Below are 24,163 nucleotides of genomic sequence, written 5' to 3' on the forward strand. Positions count from 1 at the left end.
ATAATGTACAAGGGCTTGGTACAAAGGTTGAATTATTAGAAGTGCTCCTAGATAAATTAAACAATATAAACATTGTATGTCTTTCTGAACACTGGCTTGATAACAACGCAATAAAATTAGTGAATTTTAGTAAGTTTAAGTTAGCATCATTCTATTGTCGTTTGGAAAGGAAGCACGGCGGAGTCTGTATCTTTACAAATGATAATGTAAAATATACTGAGTTAGATATAAGTCAGTTCATCTGTGAAATGCACATTGAAGCAACGGCCCTGAAACTAAATGAGTCTAATGTTTACATAATATGTCTATATAGACCTTATGCTGGCGATATGTCTATTTTCTTCAATAAATTAGAATCCATGCTGAATCATTTGTTTGTTAAGCCTCGAAATGTAATTATTTGTGGTGATGTGAATATTAATTGGTTAATTGACTCGAAGTATAAGTCCCAGTTAGAAGGTTTGCTGAACACATTTAATATGCATGCCGTTATAAATGAACCCACGCGATTTGGAAAAACAGCTTTAGATCAGTTCATAATTATGAAAAATCAACCAATAAATGTATCACGTGTTTTCAATCCTGGTTTTTCAGATCATGACGCTATATACGTACAATTACCATTGATAGATAAATTAGTTAAAAATAAAAACTATACAGCCTTAAAGCGATCCTTTTCAGAGTCAAATATTCAATATATGTGTTATTTAATAAGTCAAGAAAAATGGAAGGAGATATATAAATATAGTTCCATGAATGAAAAGTTTAAAGCTTTTATGGACACATTTTTATATTATTTTAATATTGCTTTTCCCCTAAAAAGTCGTACTATTTCGAAACGCATTGATAAAAGTTGGATTACAAATGGAATTAGAAAATCCAGTACCAATTTGATAAAATTTAATAAGATCCTTAAATCTGGTAATTTTAAATCTGATGATTTAAAGAAATACATACAACTGTATAGGAAAACCTATAAGAAGGTCATAAGGGCAGCAAAATTAATGCAAAACAATAGCTTGATTTTAAATGCCCGAAATAAGACTAAAGCAATGTGGCAAATAATCAATAAAACTCTTGGCACAAGCAGGCCTAAGAGTGTAGAATATCTTAAACTTAATGGTAAAGTTATAAACAATCCACAGCAAATTGCAGATATATTTAACGATCATTTTGTGAATTCAGCTGATCAAACGAAAAATACTAATCACTCAAAAATAATGCAGAAACTCCCAAATCAAGGAGAAATAAACACAAAGTCTATGTTCTTATATCCAGTTTCTGTAGATGAGTTAATAGGAATAATTAAATCTTTATCAAACAGCAGTTCTTCAGGTATGGATGAAGTTCCTTCCATTGTAATTAAAAAATGTGCGAAACATATCACATATCAACTTTGTTACCTTATAAATTTCTCGTTAGAAAACGGCATATTTCCCACACTACTTAAAAATGCTAAGGTTCTTCCAACTTTTAAAAAGGGTGATGAGAATGTCATGACAAATTATCGACCTATTTCAGTGCTATCGATATTTTCAAAAATATTTGAGTCAGTCATGGCAAAACGTCTTAGCAAATTTTTAATAAATCATAATATTATCTCGACTTTTCAGCACGGATTTCAGAAGAATAAAAGTATTGATACCGCTTTATTTGATTTTCTTACAGATGTCCTGAAATCACTCGATAATAAGAATTATGTTATAGGTTTATTCATCGATCTGTCAAAGGCATTTGACAAAATTGATCACAATATTATGCTAAATAAATTGTCTCAATATGGCATACGTGGCGTAGCAAACCAGTGGTTTTCATCCTACCTAACAAATAGATGCCAAACTGTTCAAATTACAAAAGTTGAATCAAATCGATCCTGCACTTTCTTCTCAAAGCAAACAAAAATTACCAGAGGTGTCCCTCAGGGCTCTATTTTAGGCCCTACTCTATTCATAATTTATATAAATGATCTGATAAAAACTTTACACCCCACAAAATGCATGTTATATGCTGATGATATAAATATAGTTATTACTGAACAAGACCCAAATTTAGTATTGGTCAAGACAGAAAAGGTTATAAGCAAAATAGTTACTTGGTTGAATGCAAATAACCTTCTCCTAAATACAGATAAAACAGTCGCAATTAACTTTCGTTTTCCAGGGAATAATCCATCCTTCCCTTCGCTAAACATTAATGGAAAACAAATTGAGTATTCTAATGCAACAAAATTACTTGGAGTTTACATCGATGATGATTTGTCTTGGCAAACCCATGTTAAAACATTAAATAAAAAATTGACTACTTTATGTTTTGCGTTCTTTAGGTTACGAGATACAGTTTCACGAAATAGCTTATTATCGATATACTATGCAAAAGTCCAATCACTCCTCAGTTTTGGAATTATCTTTTGGGGGTCAGCCGCATGCAGTCAGGAAACATTTCGGATACAAAAGAAAATACTACGAATAATATTCAGACTAAATTAAAGAACATCATGTAAACAAATATTTAGATCACAAAAAATTTTAACCCTTCCAAGCCTATACATATATAAATGTATAAACTTCGTGAAACAAAACAAACAGATGTTTATACAAACAAGAGATATTCATGCATACAACACGCGGCAACTAAACGACATTTACGTAGTACAACAAAATTACTCTAAGTACCAAAAAAATGTTTATTTAAATTGTACGAGACTTTATAATATGTTGCCATCACATTATAAAGAGGTAAATTTTAATACTCAAAACAAAATTCGTACTCTGTTACTTTCTAAAGCATATTATTCAGTTCAGGAATTTGTAAATGATAACGATGTATGAATATGATGTAATTATGTAACAAATTTAACATGTGATGTTTATTATAATTTTGTACTTCAAATGGTGTAATAAGCTGTAATTACAATTTGATTTATATGCATGACAACTGTAGAACTTATAGGAGATACTCTCCATATTGTAAGTCAAAACAGGCTAAATAAATAAATAAATAAATAAATAAATAAATAAATAAATAAATAAAATTTACACAGAAATTGAATTCTTTATGTGAATGCTGCATCCAATGAAGCACTACTTCCGCATATTATACAGAAATTCATTATTATTATTATTATTATTATTATTATTATTATTATTATTATTATTATTATTATTATTATTATTATTACTAGCAGCGTTCACCCCGCTTCGCTGGGGTCACCCCGTAACGCAATAAACCTTGTTAATTAGATAATTTTTACTTTTTCGCTTTGAAGCTTGAGCGCGAAATTGCCCCTCTGGCCCTGGGTCACCAAACGATTTAGCATCGAAAGTTGCGTTAAATATCTATTAATGAAACATAGACTACAAAAAGTTAAAAAGTTTTTATTTATAACTTTGGCCATAGGGCCACGTATAACTTTGGTAACTTTTTTACATGAACTAACTGTCGAGATGCTCGCATGTATGAAGCCTTTCTTGTTCTTCGCCCTAATCTACTGGTCTTACGTGCTGGCATATTGTAAAAGTGTCTGTAAAAATAAGCAAATCAATTAAAAAATTTTAAACAGAAGATTCAAGCTATTTTCCGCTGTATATCGCCTGTCATTTATGTTAACCCGCCGAGTGACACGGTCATGCGGGTTGCATATAAATACGTTTATTTTTACCTATGATGAACTAACAAAGGATTTGTACGTTATGGACACTTGAATGGTCAATTATCTCAAGACACTGGTAATTAAAAATTAAAGTGATATGATAAAAACCATCTAGGGTCCAAATCCTAATAACCCCCCAAAAATAAAAGAAATTGGTTCAGCCGTATTAGCGTGGTGAGGGAACAAAGGATTTGTACGTTCTCTTTTATATAATAGATTATTATTATTATTATTATTATCAAAGTTTAATTTTGTTCCCATCGTACCAAGGAAAGAAAGGAAGTAAAATTTAATCCACTCTCATTGTCAGTTGGAAATTATTGAATATTGTTGAACTCCTTCTGTTTACAAACAGCATATTATGTGTCATTAATACAATCTGCTATTTAACAGTGTAATTTTTCACATACAGAATACAAGTAAACAAACGATCTCTCTGAGTACAAACGATCTCTCTGAGTACAAACGATCTCTCTGAGTACAAACGATCTCTCGGTAAATTATTATACACTAGTGTAAGTTCGATTAAATCCTTTCGAAAAGAAAGAAACACATATAATCTACAATTAATCTTAATTTATCGATAAGCACCCTCACCGTGTGGTGATTAGAAACAAGTGTACGCGGAAATTTAACTGGAAACTTATCTTCCACTGTCTGTATTCGCTTTGTCGATGGAAAACGTATTCAATGGGGAATAATGTTAACACAATTGTTTCAGAAAACGCTAACAAGACGCAACAATCATCCAGGTCAGCGTTCGTAGATTTACTTAGGAAAATTTCCCTCGACTGACACAATATTTTCTCTTTTATCAAATTTTCCCTAGTTTGTTGAGTGTCCAATTCCTATGACAAATTATGTGATAAGATTAATTTACCTATATTAAAGGAAGTGTCAACCACATTTGTTTTTGGCGTCTATTTTTTTTTAACTTTTCCCTTTACTTAAAAAAAAAAATACACACAAGTACACCTAGCCAACAAAGGTGCAAGTTATGCTACTTCGAACAGACACACACACACACACTATTGTTGTTGTATTGGTTTATTTCTTAAGAACAACGAACAAATATAAGCATTTATATTGGTCAATCAGTCAGCGGGAGAATTTCCTTGGATTTTCACATTTTATCGAAAAAATCCCTTTTTTCCTTTCTGCTAAATTTAGCTACGAAATTTCCCTACATTAGATAAATTTCCCCTCAAACTACGAACACTGATCAAGGTCACCTGGCGACTGGATTGCAGAACAAAACTCCACGCAAAGCGGAAACAAAGCAGTTACAAACATTCGCAAAAAAATCTCTCTGTGGACTTGAATATGTCATGAATCAGGTGTATAAAGGCTTTTCGAACACCCTCTATAATCAGAATTATTAATGTTTTTTTATTAGCCACGGACGACATACTATTTAGCGCCATAAAAACTCGATTTTCTCTAAAAGCATGCATAAGAATTCACTCCCAAGCATCTCACCGTGGTCAACTCGGTATCATCTATCGATTGATTTATGCCTTATCTTGGGATAGCATTAAACAAAATTAAAGTTTAAAAGTTAGTCATAAATTTGGACCATATCACATTAACCATACCAGGGGCGGATCCAAGAAGGACTTCTGGGGGAGGCGGTAGGTTGTAATACTGCTACTTAGAGCTACTTTTAAGAGCTTCAAACTCTGGGATGGATTTTATTTATATATAAAATAAGAAAGTTTCCTCTTCTCGGGGGGGGGGGGAATTGCCCCCACCTGGATCCGCCCCTAAACCATACTTTGTACTGTCATCTTGCTAGTGTCATAATCATAAACTCGATGAGAGTATACTTCAATATCACTTTCATCTACATAGATGGCGTGGCTATCGCACGGTATCAACTTTTAGATTTACAAAGAAATTCCTTTCTTCTCGATTTTCTGAAAAATTACGCGTGAGTTTGTACGCTCTTCCATATTATTTTGTTTAGTTAGATTAGATCTATCAATTCTTAGGGTATGTTTCATTTTTGGATATTTTTACATACATTAATATAAATTAATATAGAACTATTCCAGTGTCTAGTACAGTATTCGTGGTAAACTAAATGTTTCTTTTTAAAATACCTGAAAAGATTAGAAGATTGCAGAACAATATTGTGCAGTAAATGTGAAATAATATGAAACCTAAAAAATTGATTTTTACATCATATAGTTAATCCTCTAAATTTATCCCCCTCGGGCCCCTTTTTGCCGTGCCTCCCAGCTTTGCTGTCCTGAAGTTACGCCACTATCCGATGGTTATAATCCAAAGAACAAAGGATAACTCCATCTAAATTTTGGCAATGTGTGTGTATATCCCTTAATTTTGGGGAGGAATACACAAGATCCTAAAAGTTTAGAATTAGCAAAAATTGGTGGGATCGTGGTATGTGCCTCTGAAAGCTTGGATGGTCTATCTTGTTTTATTATATGGGTAAAAAAATCCAAAAATTCAAATTTTATGGGTTTTTGATCTGATTTATCCTTTTTATGAGGATTTATTGTATCATATGAACCTCTGAATGCATATTGGGTTAATTCTCTTTCATATGATACAAGTACCACGGTGCACTCCTTCCGAATTTCGGGATGTGAACATTGGCCTACCTCTTAAACTTGAGAATTGTCAAAAAATAAAAATTGATGATTGCTAGGGATGTGCACGAGACAAGATTTGAGACTGTCTCGACTCGAAAATGTGCTGTAAAAGCGATGTCTCGACTCGAAAAATATATATTTTTCTATTGGAAGAGCTGTGTCTCGACTCGAATTTTGTCAGGAAAATTCTGTCTCGACTCGACTCGAACGGCTCTATAGGAGTAAGGTAATATACCTCTATAAATTTGAGTGATCCACATTGACCCCTTCCATGAGTAAAATATGCCAGAAATATGCCTAAAATATATAAGAAATAAATGGTTTTGTACTAACTTATTTGTTACTTTCTGAAATGTGTAAGGAATAATTTGGCTAGTATTAGTAGCTTAATTAAATTTAGCGTAATCTATCCGGAATCTTATTTGCACTATAAATCAGACACATGTATACACTATTATATAACCTGAATTCTTTATTCCTCTTCCATTTAACTGTATCCTTGTTATTATATCTTTAGACAATAATCTCCTTGAATCTTTCTCAATTCGTATACTTATAATCTTCCTAATCTTTATCCTTATGACATATATTCATAATCTTTCAATACATCTTGTTTATCTTAATCAAAATAACCAAAAACTACAAATCTTACGCTACACAGTATGTGTATTCTCTTTCCAGCTTTAGAAAAAAGTAGATGTAAACAAACCCACCTGACTACCAATGGGTCGATGACTAGTGATTGGTTGTTGGTCTCACTGCACTAATATCCTACCGCAATATAATCCCTACTAAAATATTAATTTGAATAAAAATATTTGAATTTATCCTTTATTTTGTGATAAGAAACGCAGTAAATGTAATATTTAACAACAGATGTAGCTTTATTTTAACCTCACCCAACCTGAACATATAGTATTTGCTGCGCATGCATATAGTATTTACTCCGCTCATTTGAAATTGTAGAATACAGAGTTTCATGGTGACGATGAGTGACAATAATCCATCTTTGTCTCATGCTATAAAACACAAAAGAGGACAACAGAAACAGAGACAATCTCGTTTATATAACGATTTAAGAAAATGTTATTTCCAACATAGCAGTAGTCAGTGTCAGTGCGTTTATTATTTAACAATCAACGGAGCCTTACACTTTGGAAATTACGCGACGACATTAAGCTAGCAGCCGATCTTCCTGTTCACGTCTCTCACTGCCGAAGCACGTGTGAGACGCGGAGTAATACATTTCGCTTTGTTTACGTCTACTTTGTTCTAAGGCTGGAAAGACTTTAGTCTACCGTGACACTTCCTACCAACATTATTCTCTAAGATGTCGCTTTATTGCAATATATAATCACATGGAAAGGTGCAGAGGCTCATTCTCTTTTATTGGAGATGACTACCTTGATGCACCCCTTTCAAATTTGGGCAGGGATACATTTGCAAATTCCTTAAATTTGAAAATTATCAAAAATTAAAATTCGTAATTTTTCTATGGGACACGTGTAAATTAGAGTGGCCTAACTAATCTCCTTCTAAGCGTAATAAATTGCCAAAAATTCGAATTTGGGTTGCATTTTTAAAATTTGTTCTCTAAAATAAGGTTTTATTACAGCATATGATGATGTGGATGAATACAAGGGTGCATTCTCTTTTATAAGACAATGGCGTATCTCTCACAAATTTTTGGCAACAATACATTGATCTGTCCGTAAATTTGGGAATTCTCAAAAAAATAAATGTTGCTAATTGATTCTATAGGACGTATACCTCTGTACGATTGGATGGTTCATCTTGTCCCTTCTGACGTTTAAAAATTGCAATATATATATACAGTAGAGCGTCGATTATCCGAACGTCGGTCAACCGAACGACCGCTTAACCGAACTGTGTACTCGCTCGCACCTGTTACTCTCCCACCTACCGTCCATCATCCCCCTCACTCCCAAACCAAGTTTCCCACAGTAGTCGCCGCACTGAGCCACCGCTGGCGGAACATTGCTTCTAATGGGGCCTTCATAAGGCGCTGCTGACCGGCCAAGCCGCCAATCGCTGTGTTTCAACAATCAGCACACTTCTGTCGGTTTGGCACTGGCTGTAGAAGTACAGTCCAGTACAGTGCAGTACAGTACAGTATAGTACAGTACAGTGCAGTACAGTACAGTTCGATTATCCGAACAAACCAGTTTTCCGAACACGCATGTCCCCCAATTACTTCGGATAATCGACGCTCTACTGTATATATATATACGTAAGGAATACGATACGTTTTACCATACGAATGGTTATTGTCCTAATTTATCTCCTAAGATGTGCCTTTGTTGCATCATATGGTCTTATGAATGAGTCCCCATTGGTTCTTTCTTCTTTGTAGGACACATACCATGGTGCATTCCACTCAAATTTCGGGAAGGATACATTGGCCTACCTTTTATTTATGAATTCTTGCAGATCTAGCTTCGTGTCTGTGGTCTGTTTGACGACTTTGTCATCTACTGTCGCTTCCGACAGCTTCAGCTGACTTTGAATTATTCGGTGGTCAGCGAGACACAGATCGATATCCCGCAGAGAAATCTCAATGTGTCCACTTGTGTAGCTAAAGCACTTGGATTATTGACCAAGACATGACACTTGTTTGTCGTTCGTTGATACAGTTTATTTTCTGGATATGACCTATGACCGTTGATTGACGTGAGCACCGCAAATTCGTCATCTTAAATACTTTTTTGTTTCCGCTCTCTGAATCTCCTTCGTGTTCGTTCCTGCCGCATTTGTGTTGCTGATCATACTGTTCTGCTACTCTTATACCGTAATTCAAGTTAGACTATGGCTGTATTGCTTATGCGTCTGCTCACTCCTCTCTGCTAAAACAACTCCACACAGTCCAGCACCTGGGTGTCCGACTAGTAACTGGTACCGTATTAGCCTCACTGCTAGTCTTTATGTTGAAGTCAACGAATCACTGTTAGCTTATTTTTGTGCGAGACTTCTCAGTTATTCAGCTGAGGTGTGCTGTATTCCTGACTACCTCTCCATAGTGGATAGATTTACGAGCACAATGCAGCACGTCCTCGCGCTACACGCCCATGTGAGAGTTTTCTCGGTGGAGATTTCGCGAGATCCTCTCCCTCATTGCTTCACTCTTTTGCTGTACCCCATGACTGCTTTGTTCACAATACTGGATCTCAGCTTGTCTTTGCATGCGAAACAGCACCCAGTTTCCAAGTATAGCAGCAAGAGTTCGCAGCGTTGATAGAGCAGTGCCCCGATTTCAATATGTTTTATACGGACGGTTCTAAGAATAGGAATTCCCTTGACTATGTCTTTGTCACCGACGAGCACAGTTAAGAATTCAGTTTGTACCCCTTATGTTCAGCTTTTACTGCTGAAATGCTCACGCTTCATTAAGTCGCTTAATTTCTGGTTTCCTCAGACTCTCAGAGCGTTGTTATGAGCCTGCAGCTTGTCTTCAATAAGCGCGACATCGTTCAAAAATATTCTTGCATGATGCCATCAATTACAGCGACAGGGTTGCCTGATTGGTGCCGGATCATGTTGGGGTTCGGAGAAACGAACACACTGACATAGCAACCAAGAATTTAGCCTGGCCTGCCTTCGCCAGGGTTGCATTGGAGCATTCGTTCCAATCTCTGTAGTTATTTTCTCAATTTAATACACTATCATTGTCAAGTAGATTGAAACCACGCAAATGAAAATATACTTAATGCAATTAAACCCCTTCTGAAATATTGGTAGATATCGTCTTGCTCTAGTCGCAAGGGTGAAGTGCTCCTGACACGTTTGGGTATCGGACACTCCCATCTGACACATAGTTACTTGCTACGTACCTTGGACCATCCGTATTGTGACGAATGTATTGTTCCACTGAGTATTCAGCACATTCTTGTCGAATGCCATGAATGCTGAGATCTCAGAGAACAATGGTCTCATATTCTTGATGGTACATTGGGGAATGACCTGTGTTTTGTAAGTCTGAATCTTGCCTTCGTTCACGTTTTTGACCTTACTCACAATACGGACCCTTTTAGTCCTTTGTTACTTCGTTCTTTGCTGCTAATATATTTTTTTTTAATTCTCACATTTTAATGTTTTGTGCTATTGTTATTGTTATATTGTTATTTGATCTCATATAGGGGGCGCGGTGGCTCAGTGGTAGAGCGTTCACCTCTGGTGCTTGGGGGTCCCGGGTTCGATCCCAGCCCCCGCCAAGTGAACTTTGTGGTGGACAAACACCGGGCTCGTGGGTTTTCTCGGGGTTCTCCCGTTTCCTCCCACTTTCTTCATTCCACCATTTCACTCATCTCTCATCATCACCGTCTCCTTTAGCCTAACCGGCATAACCGTGGGACGTAAAACTCAAAGATTTCATTTCATTTTTTTATCTCATATACGAGGGTGTTCAAAAGTATTGAATCTGGTTGCTAAAAATACACTGATTGATTTATGAATCCGAAAAACTAATTCCCTTTAAAGTAGTCTGCTTAGTAATGCACATACTTCTCCCAGCGCTCCCACGATTGTTGGAAACACTTCTGGAACGCAAGTTTTTGGAATGGTGAGCCACCGTGCCGTCGCATTCCGCATGATGTCTTCTCTTGACTCAAATCGGATCCCTTTTAGTGGCATTTTCATCTTGGAAAATAACCAAAAGTCACACGGAGCCATGTCGGGTGAGTAGGGAGCCTGACGACACACAGGAATATTGTGTATTTGGCGATGAAAGCCTGAATCAAATTTCGCGAACACATCTCGTCATACCAGAATTCACGTTCAAAATTGAATGTACTGATCCGATTGAATGGTTTCCGCTTCAGTATCGCCAAGCTTTTGGCAAAATTTGATGCAATATCGCTGCTCAAGTTTTTCTGTCATTTTACAAAAAAAACTGAAATCCGACGACAGCTCGCTACACGTCTTCACTCGTTGGCCGACTGCCAGCGACTGACGCTTTCTGCAAGCGGGAAAAAATTCACGACTACGCATGAGTATCCCCTCTACATCTATATTGGAGAAAGTCTCCCGCGCTTCATTGGTTTGCGCAGGAAAAAAAATAAGGTTCGATACTTTTTAAACACACCTCGTATTTATTATTCTAACTATTCTTTATGGTTTTTATTTTTATTTTGCAACATTTCTCTTGTTTCTTACGTTTTCTCTGTATTTGTTTTGGTTCCTTTTAAACAACAGTCGTGTTTGAGCAGTCGTATTGATCGTGACGGAGACAAATAGCCTTATTGCTAACGTCCCCATTAAACCATAATAATTTCATCTCAGAAAAATCATCTAAATATTTCAGAAAAATTCACTCATTTTGTTTTCATTATATATATATATATATATATATATATATATATATATATATATATATATATATATATATATTGCGGGAGAGGGAGGCACACCGGGTAATAGCCCAGTTACTTGATGGGAAGGGAGTTCTCTCCTGATTATAGAACAAAGTAAAATGGGAACTGCTTCCTGGTAAAACGCGATATTTGGTAATGTTAAAGTAACCCTAAACAACAATTTTAAAATTTATTTAGTGGGAGAGTATTGGTTCATATTTTCTCACGGGAAGAATGGGTTTATGGGAAATATTTGAATTCCCTTTCTTTTAGAATGCTTATTTCAATGAATGTGTAATGATAAAAAATACAAAGGATAGTACTCTTCTTTTGGCATAAATATTGAAACAACCTACCCCCCACAGAATACTCCTTTACTCAAACTGATATGATTTGAAAAAAAAAAAGAAACAGGTTGGAGTAGGTACTATCTTCCAAAAAGCCATTTCAAACGTGTCAGACTTTTTCTTGACTCCGGAAACTATGAATTCAACACAAATCTCAGTCAATTTTGACATTTTTCCAACTCTCTCTTCCCCTCCCCACCCTCTGCCATATCAGTGACCCCCAAAACTATTGATTGCACGCTAATATTAGTCGTTTTGCATTATTTTTTCATGTCATTCATTCCAACTTTCACCCTTGAGGTGTCTTCCTCCCACAGTATTTTTTTACAGATTGAAAGTCGTATGTTTACCTAGTTTTCGTTAAAATTACTCCAGATGTTCGGGAGTTACTGGAATATGGATTCATCCAAATATCTATAGATGTGCAATCAACACCATCAGCGCTGACCATGTAAATTCTCAATTCAGCATTTATGTCTAAACATGGAATTAAATGTCATCACGATTGCAACCTAATAGCCTAAAGAACCCAAACTTTGGATTCGACACTAATCCCACATCAGTCATTTGAGACATTTTACTTTTCACTCCTTTTCACTTCTCTGCCGATGGGTACTGAACTTGGACTTTAATGTTATCGGGAATGTCGTTATTAATATCAGCGATATTTAGAATTATAGATTTAACACTAATATCTGTCGTTTTTCTTTATTTTTTACGTGTGAACCCTTTGTCATTATCCTAAGGGTGCTAATGGAATTAAGTGGGGGCTAAACGTAGACTTAAATGGCATAGAACGTGTCAGCATCAGCAATCAACTTAAGGACTCCGAGAACTATGGATTCGATACGAATAACTATCGGTCGTTTTATTTATTTATTTATTTATTTATTTGATGTCAACATTCCCCATCTCCCAGGGTTGAACTTGGATTTAAGTATAAATAGTATCTAGAGTGTCGGTATTCATTTCAGCAACTCCGAAAATTATGGAATCTACACTAATAGCAGTCGTTTTATTATTATTATTATTATTATTATTATTATTATTATTATTATTATTATTATTATTATTATTATTATTTTATATGTTACCCCTTTCCACTGTTCCTAAGAATGCTAGGAGTCTTACCCCTACTAGAGACTGAATTTGAATTTAAAAATGATCGGAACTGCCACCAACCAAGGGACCTCGAACGGCAGGGGTAAAACTGTATCTGAAAAGGTAGGGGGACGCATGACGTCACGGTGTCCCCTATGCCTATCCCCCCCTTTTTTTTTTTTTTTTAGAAAGTTGGAGGACACCATAGCTATTTATTATATGTAGGGTAACGGCGTCCTCTCGCGTTCCCCCTTATTTCTACATGTCACAGTTTTACCCCTTCCAGGGTGCTAATGGAGGCTGAACTTGAACGTAAATAGCACCTGGAGTGTCACTGTTCGTCTCAGCGACGCATTATATATTTGACACTAATATCGGTCATTCTTAAATTTTTATGTCTGTCCCTCCCATTTCGCCTTAGGAGTATTACGGGGGTCTTGCTCTCACTGGGTGCTGAACTTGAACTTAAACTACATCAAGACTGCCAGCAATTAACTCAGAAAGCCTAAAACTAATGATTCGACGTTAACATAGGTCGTTTTCGATTTTTAACATGTCACCATTTCATCTTCCCGGCTTGTAATGGAGGCTTAAACTGGACATAAACATCGGGAATGTCACTGTTTATGTAAGCGATCGCGAAAAATATGGATTCGACACTAATATTGGTCATTTTTGATCATTTTATATGTCTTCTTTCCTTCCTTGGAGTGTTAGAGAGCTGACCTTGGACTTAAAATTCACCAAACCTGCCACCAATCAACTTAGAAACCCCGAAAACTATGGATTCAACACTAACATTGGTCATTTTCATGTTATGTAGACCATATGTATGACCTTCTATGTAAATCAATATTGAAACTAAAAGTTCAACTGGATTTGTATCATTTCCGGTTTTAGTAGAAAGTTAAAGATGGAGATGAAATGTATTCTTGGGATGCTTAATCGATTACAGGAAACCGCTTATCGCTGTATATTACCATATTTGAACCATAGTTAAAACCGGAAATTACTAATTTCTACCACTTCCGGTGGATGGAACCGGATTCCTTTGACACTCTGGGCGGTATTCAGAGAGAATTCGCTAATCGAAGGTTAGTCACAGACTAGTTAGTAAGCATACTAACTCTTTATTAAGGAAGGTGCATTAGGGTCTACTTTGAGTACAACTAAAATGATGATTTGTGTATGATTAACTTATAAAAAACCCCAATGCATCGGTGAGTAAAATAAATGTGGCAACTACGGAAAAGTAGATGAGCGCAAGCGTAGTCTGTAAAAATGAAAATACATGAATTACGAAATACGAAATGTTGTGTCGCACTCTAAACCGCGAGTAAAAGATTAGTCTCTGCTGTAGATTAATTAGTCACATGTGATTAACTTCGTCCAATACTACGTCCTAATCAGAGACTCTAAATACAATTTTGATAACCATCCGTTAGTCAACCCCGTAGTATGGTGTTAATCAGACGTCAAAACGACTCTGCATAAGGCTCTCTATGTCCTGGCCAAAATAGATGGTGCTCGATTAAATAGTTCTTGATTTTCTTTGACTCTTGGACGGACGGACACACGGGCAAACTAGGTAAATATATAAAAGAGTTTTTGTAAACCAAACTCCTTTAAAAACTATTAAATATAGAATAAATAAGTAAAATGGTATAATTGGGTTTACGTCTCAAACATGTGCCCTGTAGCGTACAAGCAATGAATCATTAAAGAAAGTGAATGATTACAGAAGAATTGGTGGAATGAGAATGGAGGAAATGGGATAACCTTAAGAAAACCCACTGACACAGTGGCGGCGATAACGGTACCGCAGACCCTGTAGTACGGTGGGTCCCCTTTAAGTTATAAAACTTGATTCTCACATAGGTTGTTTTTAGTCCCGAAGGAGGTGCCCAAAGGCGATTTCTCCGCCATTGCACAAACACGATATTTTCTACCACAAATTCGTATGGCCTAGATCTAAAGAGGGATAACTCCTACCAGAAGTAATTGCTCTGACATTTTTCTTTCTTTTTACGATGACATACCTACTGATATACAGACTGTACTTGAATGCAATTTCTTTTCTTAAAATTGTAGTTTGAATTTATATAGTTACTTGGGACTTACTAACGAGGACGGTTAAAATGGTAGGTGTGTAGATAAAAGGGACAACGGATTTTCAGTTCAAATTTGATCACAATGTGTTTCTAAGGTCCCAAATAGTGCTCAGGAACATATTATGATCAAAATTAAACCGAAAAGCAGCGGGATCTTGCCCATGCTTGGTACAATCTATTGCAATTTTAGGCAACTTTTTCACATTACTGCGGTCTGAAATTTTCTAAAAACATTATCTGGGACCTCAGGAACACATTGTAATTAAATTTGAACCGAAAATCCGTGGACCATTTTACTATCCTGCTCATAGATGTAAATTCCATCGCAATTTTGGGCAAATTTTTGAGATTTTTTTGCGAACGGGAAGTTTCTGAAAACACTATTAAGGACCTCAGGAGCACATCGTATTAATCAAATTTGAATCGAAAAGCTGTGGACCCTTTTATCTACCGACCTACCGTTAAAACACTCATGTCCGATGAGAAACTGAAACTCAAAATCATCAACCCAACACGTCAGACCACTCGCTTACACACACAGGCTATTACTGAGCCACTATGCAATCAAAGATAGAAAGAGACACCTTCATCAGGTAATACATTAACAGCTAAACTACTACCAATAAACAGTGAGCTCACATTTTAATCTTTTTATCAGCTTGATAAAGAACAAGATTAGAACGATAGATAATAAAAATTCGACACGTTATACTACAGTTCTGTATAGTTATATAAAGTCCTTTGATTGAATGATACATTTAATCACTCGTATTTACTGAGTGCATTACTATCATTTCTTGTCTTTGTTTCAACCAGAATCTCATATTGTTCTCTCAAAATTAGTGATGTAGGAAGTCTGTCACTCGAATATCTGGATTTTCTCTCTTTCTCTCTCTCTCTCTTTTTTTTTTTTTTTTTTTTTTTTTTTTTTTTTGCTTTACCACATAAACAATAATCAAACTGAGTCAATATTGAAGCTGAAAAAGATTGCTAAACTCCAAGCAAACACTATTTACGATAATATTTAGTTACAAGAAGCTTACTTTGTTGAGAAAAAATAAAATGATCAGGAAATACCTGATTTTGCTGAACAATAGGTTAAAAATCGGGGAGATCCGAGGTGAAAGCTTTATTTATTCACAGAGATAATTTTCTGTGGAATTCGTAATTATGTCGTTACAGTGAATGGATGTGGCATCTCAAATAATCTGATTGATGTTCGTGTGCCAGTTACTAAAAACTGGAATGTCTTACTTCCACTTGTGTAATTATTTAATCTATTCAATAGTCTTAAACAATCATTCTGTTAAGCAATTATTTTTCCAACAACAAGCCGATCTGACCAAGTACAAGGATAAGTAATGTCATCTCTTCTCTCTCTCTCTCTTTATATATATATATATATATATATATATATATATATATAGGGTGAACCATTTATCGCCCTTGTAACTTTTAAAATAATGGACAAAAATGTTCAGTTTTTGTCATACAAATATTGACAGAGGGACGTTGTTTGACATACTCTGTGATATCGCAGGGTTAATAATGTTGCAAAACCGACATAAAATTATATTTTCTAATTGCGCTACGTCAGGTTATTGCACATTTCAATTTTGTCGTAGTGCGATCTGAAAAAAAATACTTTATACTGGGTTAGCAACACTGTTAATACAAAGGTATCACAGAGTATGTCAAACAATTTCCCCTGAACGTGGTACGTCGTTCAAATTTTAGCTTTTTTTTATTAGTTTAAAAGTTACAAGAGAATATCGAAATAAATGGCCCACCCTGTATATAATGTAAGGTGTTTCCGTGATCCGAGGACAATCTCAGAGTGATGATAGATGATGACAAAAGAAGCAATTTGAGAATAGGAATAAATGTCCGAAAGTTCATCATTTCATAGATACAGGCCACCGAAAATTTGTCGCAACTGAACCAAAATAGCTATAACTCGAGAACAAATAGTCGGTTTAAAGTCCGGTCAAGGGCAATATTCGTAGCTAAGATTTCATTATTGTAGGAATGGATTGGAAGGAGGTACGTTGTAAGGGTAGATTCAAAAGAAAATTAGGATAATTCGTACATCTGAAACAATAAATGAGACGAGAAATCGTCTCTTGAATGCAGTAAAATGTTTTGGAAAGAAAGATGCCCAATACTTGAATCAAATTAAAAGAAAACACATATCTGCAAAACCATGCGAAGTGAAAGACGTAAAATATTATTTGATTCTTGTGCTTGAATGTGAACCACAAACCAGAGAAATACATGTTATAGGGCAAAAGTGAAAAATATTTTTATGCAAATAGCGCAAATGTGTTCTTAGACACTTACAAAGGTCTGATAAGAGTACGCATTAACAATTGAAGACCTCGGAGGAAAGTAACAATAACCCTAAAAATCGTGAAAAATGAGTGAAACAGCCTATGCTACTTGAAACCGGTAGATCTGTTATCTCTCGAATAGTTACAGAATTTGGTCAACACATGATAGAGATATGGTCAATTCCTTACAGGTTTCTCAATAGTGTCATTATACGTACCCAAACATTCAAAGCCTTGTATCTCAAAATTATGTCAGTGTGGGATATCATTATTTTCCTTCGAGGTCTTCAATTGTCACATACGTAGATGCATATTTGTTGTAATCCGGACATTGCACATGTCACCATTTTTGACACACTTGATAATGGATCCAGACCCAGTCGTCATCAAAGTACTCTCCAAAACTAGTACAGAAAGTTTTACCACTTTCATTCACTTGATACTCTTTTGAAGTGGAAAGAGATGGAAAATCTGAAGGAGGTTCCTTGAGATGCCTGCTATTTTATTATTATTTTTATTTTGCTCGCCTGAACCAACTATTCCTATGTAGTGATGATGATCTAATGTACTTTTAATGTTCCTGAATTCATAGATGCTGAAAGTTTAATAAATTTAGCTGTAAGGTATTGACAACAGGAACCAAGCAGGTTTATTCTTTTTATTGAAAATTTTGTAAATATAACCTTACTGCTTAACAATATTACGCAATAATTTTCATAGGTAGCCAAGAATTGGCTAGTGCACGAGAGAATGTACGTACTCTTGGGTGACACACGCATGCAAGCACTAGTCCTTCTCGGTGTGTGAGATTCGGTTCGATTCCATGTGGGAGCTTATGTACTTTGGATCTTACAATAAGCTGTAGGAAAGCGTTTCCATAGCCTCGGTGGTGAAAGGGACACTAAACTCCAATCCAACCAATAAACAAATCTTGTCATCTCTTTACACTACTAAACTTCTTAGTCGATTCAGGGAAATAGTCGATAGGTACCTCTAGCACAACCTTACCTCTAATTTTAAGTAAATTCCCTATTTAGGTATATGCCGGAATGGATTTCTCGTTGAAAAATAAATTACGAACAGAAAAATAGTTATCTCAGAAAAATAGTTTGAGAGGGGCTTCACTCAGAAAGGCTTTTTTCTTTTTCTTTTTTTTTTTTAAGAAATCGTTAGACTTGTGGGGGGACTTGAATCTTATACGCATAGCACACTGTAAAAACTGTATAGTTGGAATAACCCAGAATTCTGGGTTGAAAAAGTGACAACCACGCCGTATTGTCTTAGAAATCAGAAAATATGGTTATAATAACAATACGAGAAGTCAAAACTAGTAAAAAATAAAAACCTCTGGCATGACCTGGATTCGAACTCACACCGCGCGGCTGTTAAGCGCGTGCGTTATCCACCAGACCAACCGGAATCTTAGTTTAGGCTGTGTGATAACAAGAATTACAGCATACTTTGGAAGCAATTGTTTAGTCACTTTGAATTTAAAACAAGTCAATTAAAAAAACTAAACCAAACCAAACATCACCCGGAATATTGAATCAATGCCATTAAAAGCTAGTTTAGTACAGCAGCTATTTATCAATGTTAACGTATGTTTTGAGAGAAATTTTCTTCACTCTTGGCGAAGTGTACTGAGTGAACTGCAGTGCACTTCGCCAAGAGTGAAGAAAATTTCTCTCAAAACATACGTTAACATTGATAAATAGCTGCTGTACTAAACTAGCTTTTAATGGCATTGATTCAATATTCCGGGTGATGTTTGGTTTGGTTTAGTTTTTTTAATTGACTTGTTTTAAATTCAGTGACTAAACAATTGCTTCCAAAGTATGCTGTAATTCTTGTTATCACACAGCCTGAACTAAGATTCCGGTTGGTCTGGTGGATAACGCACGCGCTTAACAGCCGCGCGGTATGAGTTCGAATCCAGGTCATGCCAGAGGTTTTTATTTTTTACTAGTTTTGACTTCTCGTATTGTTATTATAACCATATTTTCTGATTTCTAAGACAATACGGCGTGGTTGTCACTTTTTCAACCCAGAATTCTGGGTTATTCCAACTATACAGTTTTTACAGTGCAATGACTAACATTAGATTTTTAAAAAGAAAAGAAATCATGCATTTTGAGTGGGCTTCAGACTGAAAGCCCCAAATCCCATAAATTCTCCACTGATTACGGTTGGAATGATATTCTTGGACATAAAGAGCAACCAAGGCAAATCAGTTCATGTTTTTTTTTTTCTCTCTCTTCCTGAGTTGGCATTTTTGTGGGACGTATGCTAAACTATCAGAATGTGGTTAATGTGTCGTACCAGAAAATACATTTTTTTTTTTTTTTTTACAAATATCGATAATTCATACTAAGCACTTATACCGGTATCATCATTCTAGTATCAATATTTGTAGACTGTATGTAGTTTTATATAGGAAGTAAAAGGTATAAATACTGGAGGGAAAATATAATACTGCACAGAAGCATTATGTTCGTATGTTGAACATACTTTTTGGTTTTATATATATAGCTATTATATGTTTAAAATACAGTCTTCTAAATCATTACGTTTGTAAGTTACATGCAATTTTATTTGAAATACTTAAATCTGGTGCAAAGTAACCTTGTCTTACGGTACTGTAACTTTAACCTAGGTCTAAATCTTTCTTTTTTTAAAAAAAAAAATGACTTACAATATTGAAACTTTAACCAAGTCTGAATCTTTCTTTTTTAAAAAGCGACTTACACTACTGTAACTTGAACCTAAATCAAAATCTTACTTAGTGAAAAGTGACTTAGAACGCTACTGTAATTTTAACCTAAGTATTTCTTTCGTTCTTCTGGAAAAAGTAACTTACACTAACTGTAATTTTCCCCTAAGTCTAAGTCCTTTTAAAAAAGTGACTTACACTACTGTAACTTTAACCTAAGTCTTTCTTTTTGAAAAAGTTATACACGGTACACCACTGCGATTAAATATATATTTTTTTAATGTGAATTGCGTAGTGTCTACAAAATGCTATTAAATAAGCTGAAACCTGTTTCCGAACTTTATTTTTATATAAACGAAAGTTTGACGTGTACAGATAATGGCAAGTATTCACATTTCTGTGTCATACTAAAGTTCTAAAAACAACTACGAGCAGATTTCAAAGCATTTACTATCTGATCTGACTCACTTTCTATTTTTTTTTTTCATGTAACTCATTATGTTTAAGTTACTTGCTATTATGTTTCTTTTTTTTTAAGGGAGAGGTTTCGTAGTGAAGTCCCTTAAAACTTCTTCCCATACGCCGTTTCCCGATGACGTATCATCTATTATCACAAAGTCGACAATAAGGACAATGAAAATGAATCTAAACAATAAATGAGGAGGGGGGAAAGTTTTTGAAACCACTGACATAGTCATCTTCACTTGTGGACCGGAAATCTAAAGTTTTCGCAGAGATATTCACCCTCACAAATAAAAATGTCTTGCAAAGTAGATTATAACTCAAGAGGATGAATGAATTCTTGAGATACGAGTTAAAGTTAGTAATGCATATAGCCGTGGCCAGAATTAACAACAAACTTAAAATAGGAGGAAAGCGGGAGGTGATTTTCTAGGATCAACAAACAGTCAGTTCAACTATTGTGTAATAAAGACCATTTATTGTTAATTTTATGTGCCTCTTCAATTACATTCAATATCACTCTTCTTACTACTATTCTGAATAGTTACTCATTAGTTCTCCGTTGGAAAGCTATTTTTCATTTTTCTCCACACTCACATTTCGGAAAAGACTTACTACTTTTCATCGTTTTTGCGTACTCCCAATGTTTGTGCCCCGTAAAGAATAAAACAAAAGCAATTTATGATTTATAAAAAGTTAATTAAAGATGCAAGCGTACAAAAAAGTATTTTTCAAAAAACGAAGTTTTCATGTCTTTTTTGTCTTGGAAATCTTGGTGCTTTTTAAACGTTTCAACTTTAATGATATAACTGACGTTTCACTTTTTCTTTTCATTATAACACAAACACACACACACGCAAACATTTGATTAATGTATTCTGAAGAGAAAGAGAGAAATAAAAATCAGGAATCAAAGAAAATTGGTCATTCCATAGGGAAAAAAAAGTGAGCATTTCTGTGGACAGTGGGTTTTCCAGATCTAACGAATTGTTTGTAGAGCTATTAGTGAATAGTTTTAGTGAAATATTTAATAGCGTTAGTAACAACGGTCCTAAAAATGTTATAGTTAGATTTCCTTTTACAAAATAAAATTATCAATTTTACAGTTTATGTATGATTTAAAATTTTAGTTAGTAATTAATGTTTTCGTAGCTCATACACAAGAGCACATGTAGAACGGCCAAACTAATTTATTGAGGCCGTTAAAATTCGAGGGTTGGCAAGTTAAATAAATATTCATATGTTTCCTATTTCAAACGTATTGTATGACCGTTACAACAGCCACGAAAGAAGAAATGCTGTGAATTATGAACTTTTAATACTGTAACACCATGCTCAAAATATCATTTATGATATAAGATTTTCTTTTAGTTCAACGTCCCACTGTTATGCTCTTTAGATTAAAGGAGACCAAATCGCCATTTATGACGATTTTGTAAACAGAACTCACATTAAGTTCTACAAAACCTTACAAGAAAATGTTTTTAAAACGGAGAACGAGATTTAAGCGAAATTTTGTACCAAAGTAAAAATATTTTTGTATCTGTTTCTCGGTTTATGGTGCTATTTTTTTTTTCTTGCTTGCCAGTTTTCATTTAGGCAATTTGTAAAACATATCAAGTTGTATAACTTTCAGGAACTTGATAAGGTAGGTAGGCAACCAAAACGGCACCTTTGATGTATTGAGATTCATAAGTTACATTTGCTGAGTTTGAAAAGCTATCAAGATAACCAGATCTCAGACTAAACATATGACACTCAAGTACTGAATGTTGTAGAGGCACTCTTTTAAATTGTAGAATGTACTACAGGAAAATAAAAGTGGTACTTGAATGAAAAAATCGTGAATAGCCTTAAAAGCAAACATTACTGTTATATATATATATATATATATATATATATATATATATATATATATATATATATATATATATATATATATATATATATTAAAAACAGTTTCTTTAAATGAAAAAGATCTATCCCACAGAAGTAAGCATTTTACATCTCTACTGTTCATTCCAAGACCCACAAGACAATTAAAAAGAAATCTTCCCAATACTTCTTTCATTATTCCTATCCATCAATTTTATTTTATGTTCACAACTAATATTGTTACCTAGATACTGAATACTAGTTACCTGTTTATTTTCTCCTCCCAGCTTCTATCTAATTAGCCTACGACGGATATTGGCTAAAAGCGTCCTCTTTTCTCCTATCCGTTTTAAAACATCTTCGTTTGTTATTCTCTCTCTCTATTTTATTTTCTCCGTCCTTCTCCAACCCAAATTTCTTCTCTAACTTCCGTCCAAGACTCTGAATCATATAACCCAATACTTCATATATAGTACTTGACCAACTTCTTCCTTAGTCCAATATTAAGCCTGCTAGATAAGCTATTAAGCCTATCTTTTCTTGTTAAATGCTTCTTTAGCTATGGTACATCATTGTGAAGAAATTGTCTTCTTCATATCGCCGTAGAAGGAAAGATGAAAGGAAAGCAAGGAAATAGAAGAAGAAGAACACAACTGATCGATGATTTAAAAAATAGAAGAAAATATTGGAAATAAAAAGGGGAAGCTCAAGAAACACAGAAGAAACATTTCCAGGCCCAAACCTAAATTTTAAAAAAAATCGTTTGTCGCAGGACCTGCCAACAGCCAATATGCATAATAATAATAATAATAATAATAATAATAATAATAATAATAATAATAATAATAATAATAATAATAATAATAATAATAATAATAAGAAGAAGAAGAAGAAGAAGAAGAAGAAGAAGAATGAAGAAAACCTTATTAGTCTTAGGATATGCCAAATGGCAGAACACTTAATAGTAATAATAGCTTCTGATACAGACAAAGCCACTCCATTCCGATTATATTTTTATAATTTATATTTTTATATTACTACTACTTTTACTACTTTTATATTTTTATAATTTATTCACTTTCTTTCACTTTATAATTCAGTTTCTATTTTTTTTCATGTTACTCATTATGTCTAAGTTACTCACTATTGCTTTTTTTTTAAGTGGGGGGATTCGTAGTGAAGTCCTTTCAAACTTCTCCCCATACGCCGCTTCCCGATGACATATAATCTATTATCACAAAGTCCACGATAAGGACAATGAAGATAAATTTAAACACTAAATGAGGAGGGAAAAAGTTTTTGAAACTACTGACATAGGCATCTTCACTTGTGGACCGGAAATCTGAAAAGTTTCCGCAGACATATTCACCTTCATGCGTCATGCGTCCCCCTACCCTTTCAGACCAATTTTTACCCCTAGTGATAACATTAGAATCTTAACAAGTCTCTCTTGCGTGATTCTAATAAAGGAAGAAATTACAGACGATGAATTCAGCGGATAACTGTAAGAGGAATTCGATGGATATTCCATCCTTTACCTACGTTATTTGACATCTTCCTGAAACAGAGACGAAAAACAATTTTGATACGAGGAAGA

Source organism: Thermobia domestica, chromosome 1 (genome assembly GCF_964235325.1).
Source record: "Thermobia domestica chromosome 1, izTheDome1.hap1.1, whole genome shotgun sequence".
Lineage (NCBI taxonomy): Eukaryota > Metazoa > Arthropoda > Insecta > Zygentoma > Lepismatidae > Thermobia > Thermobia domestica.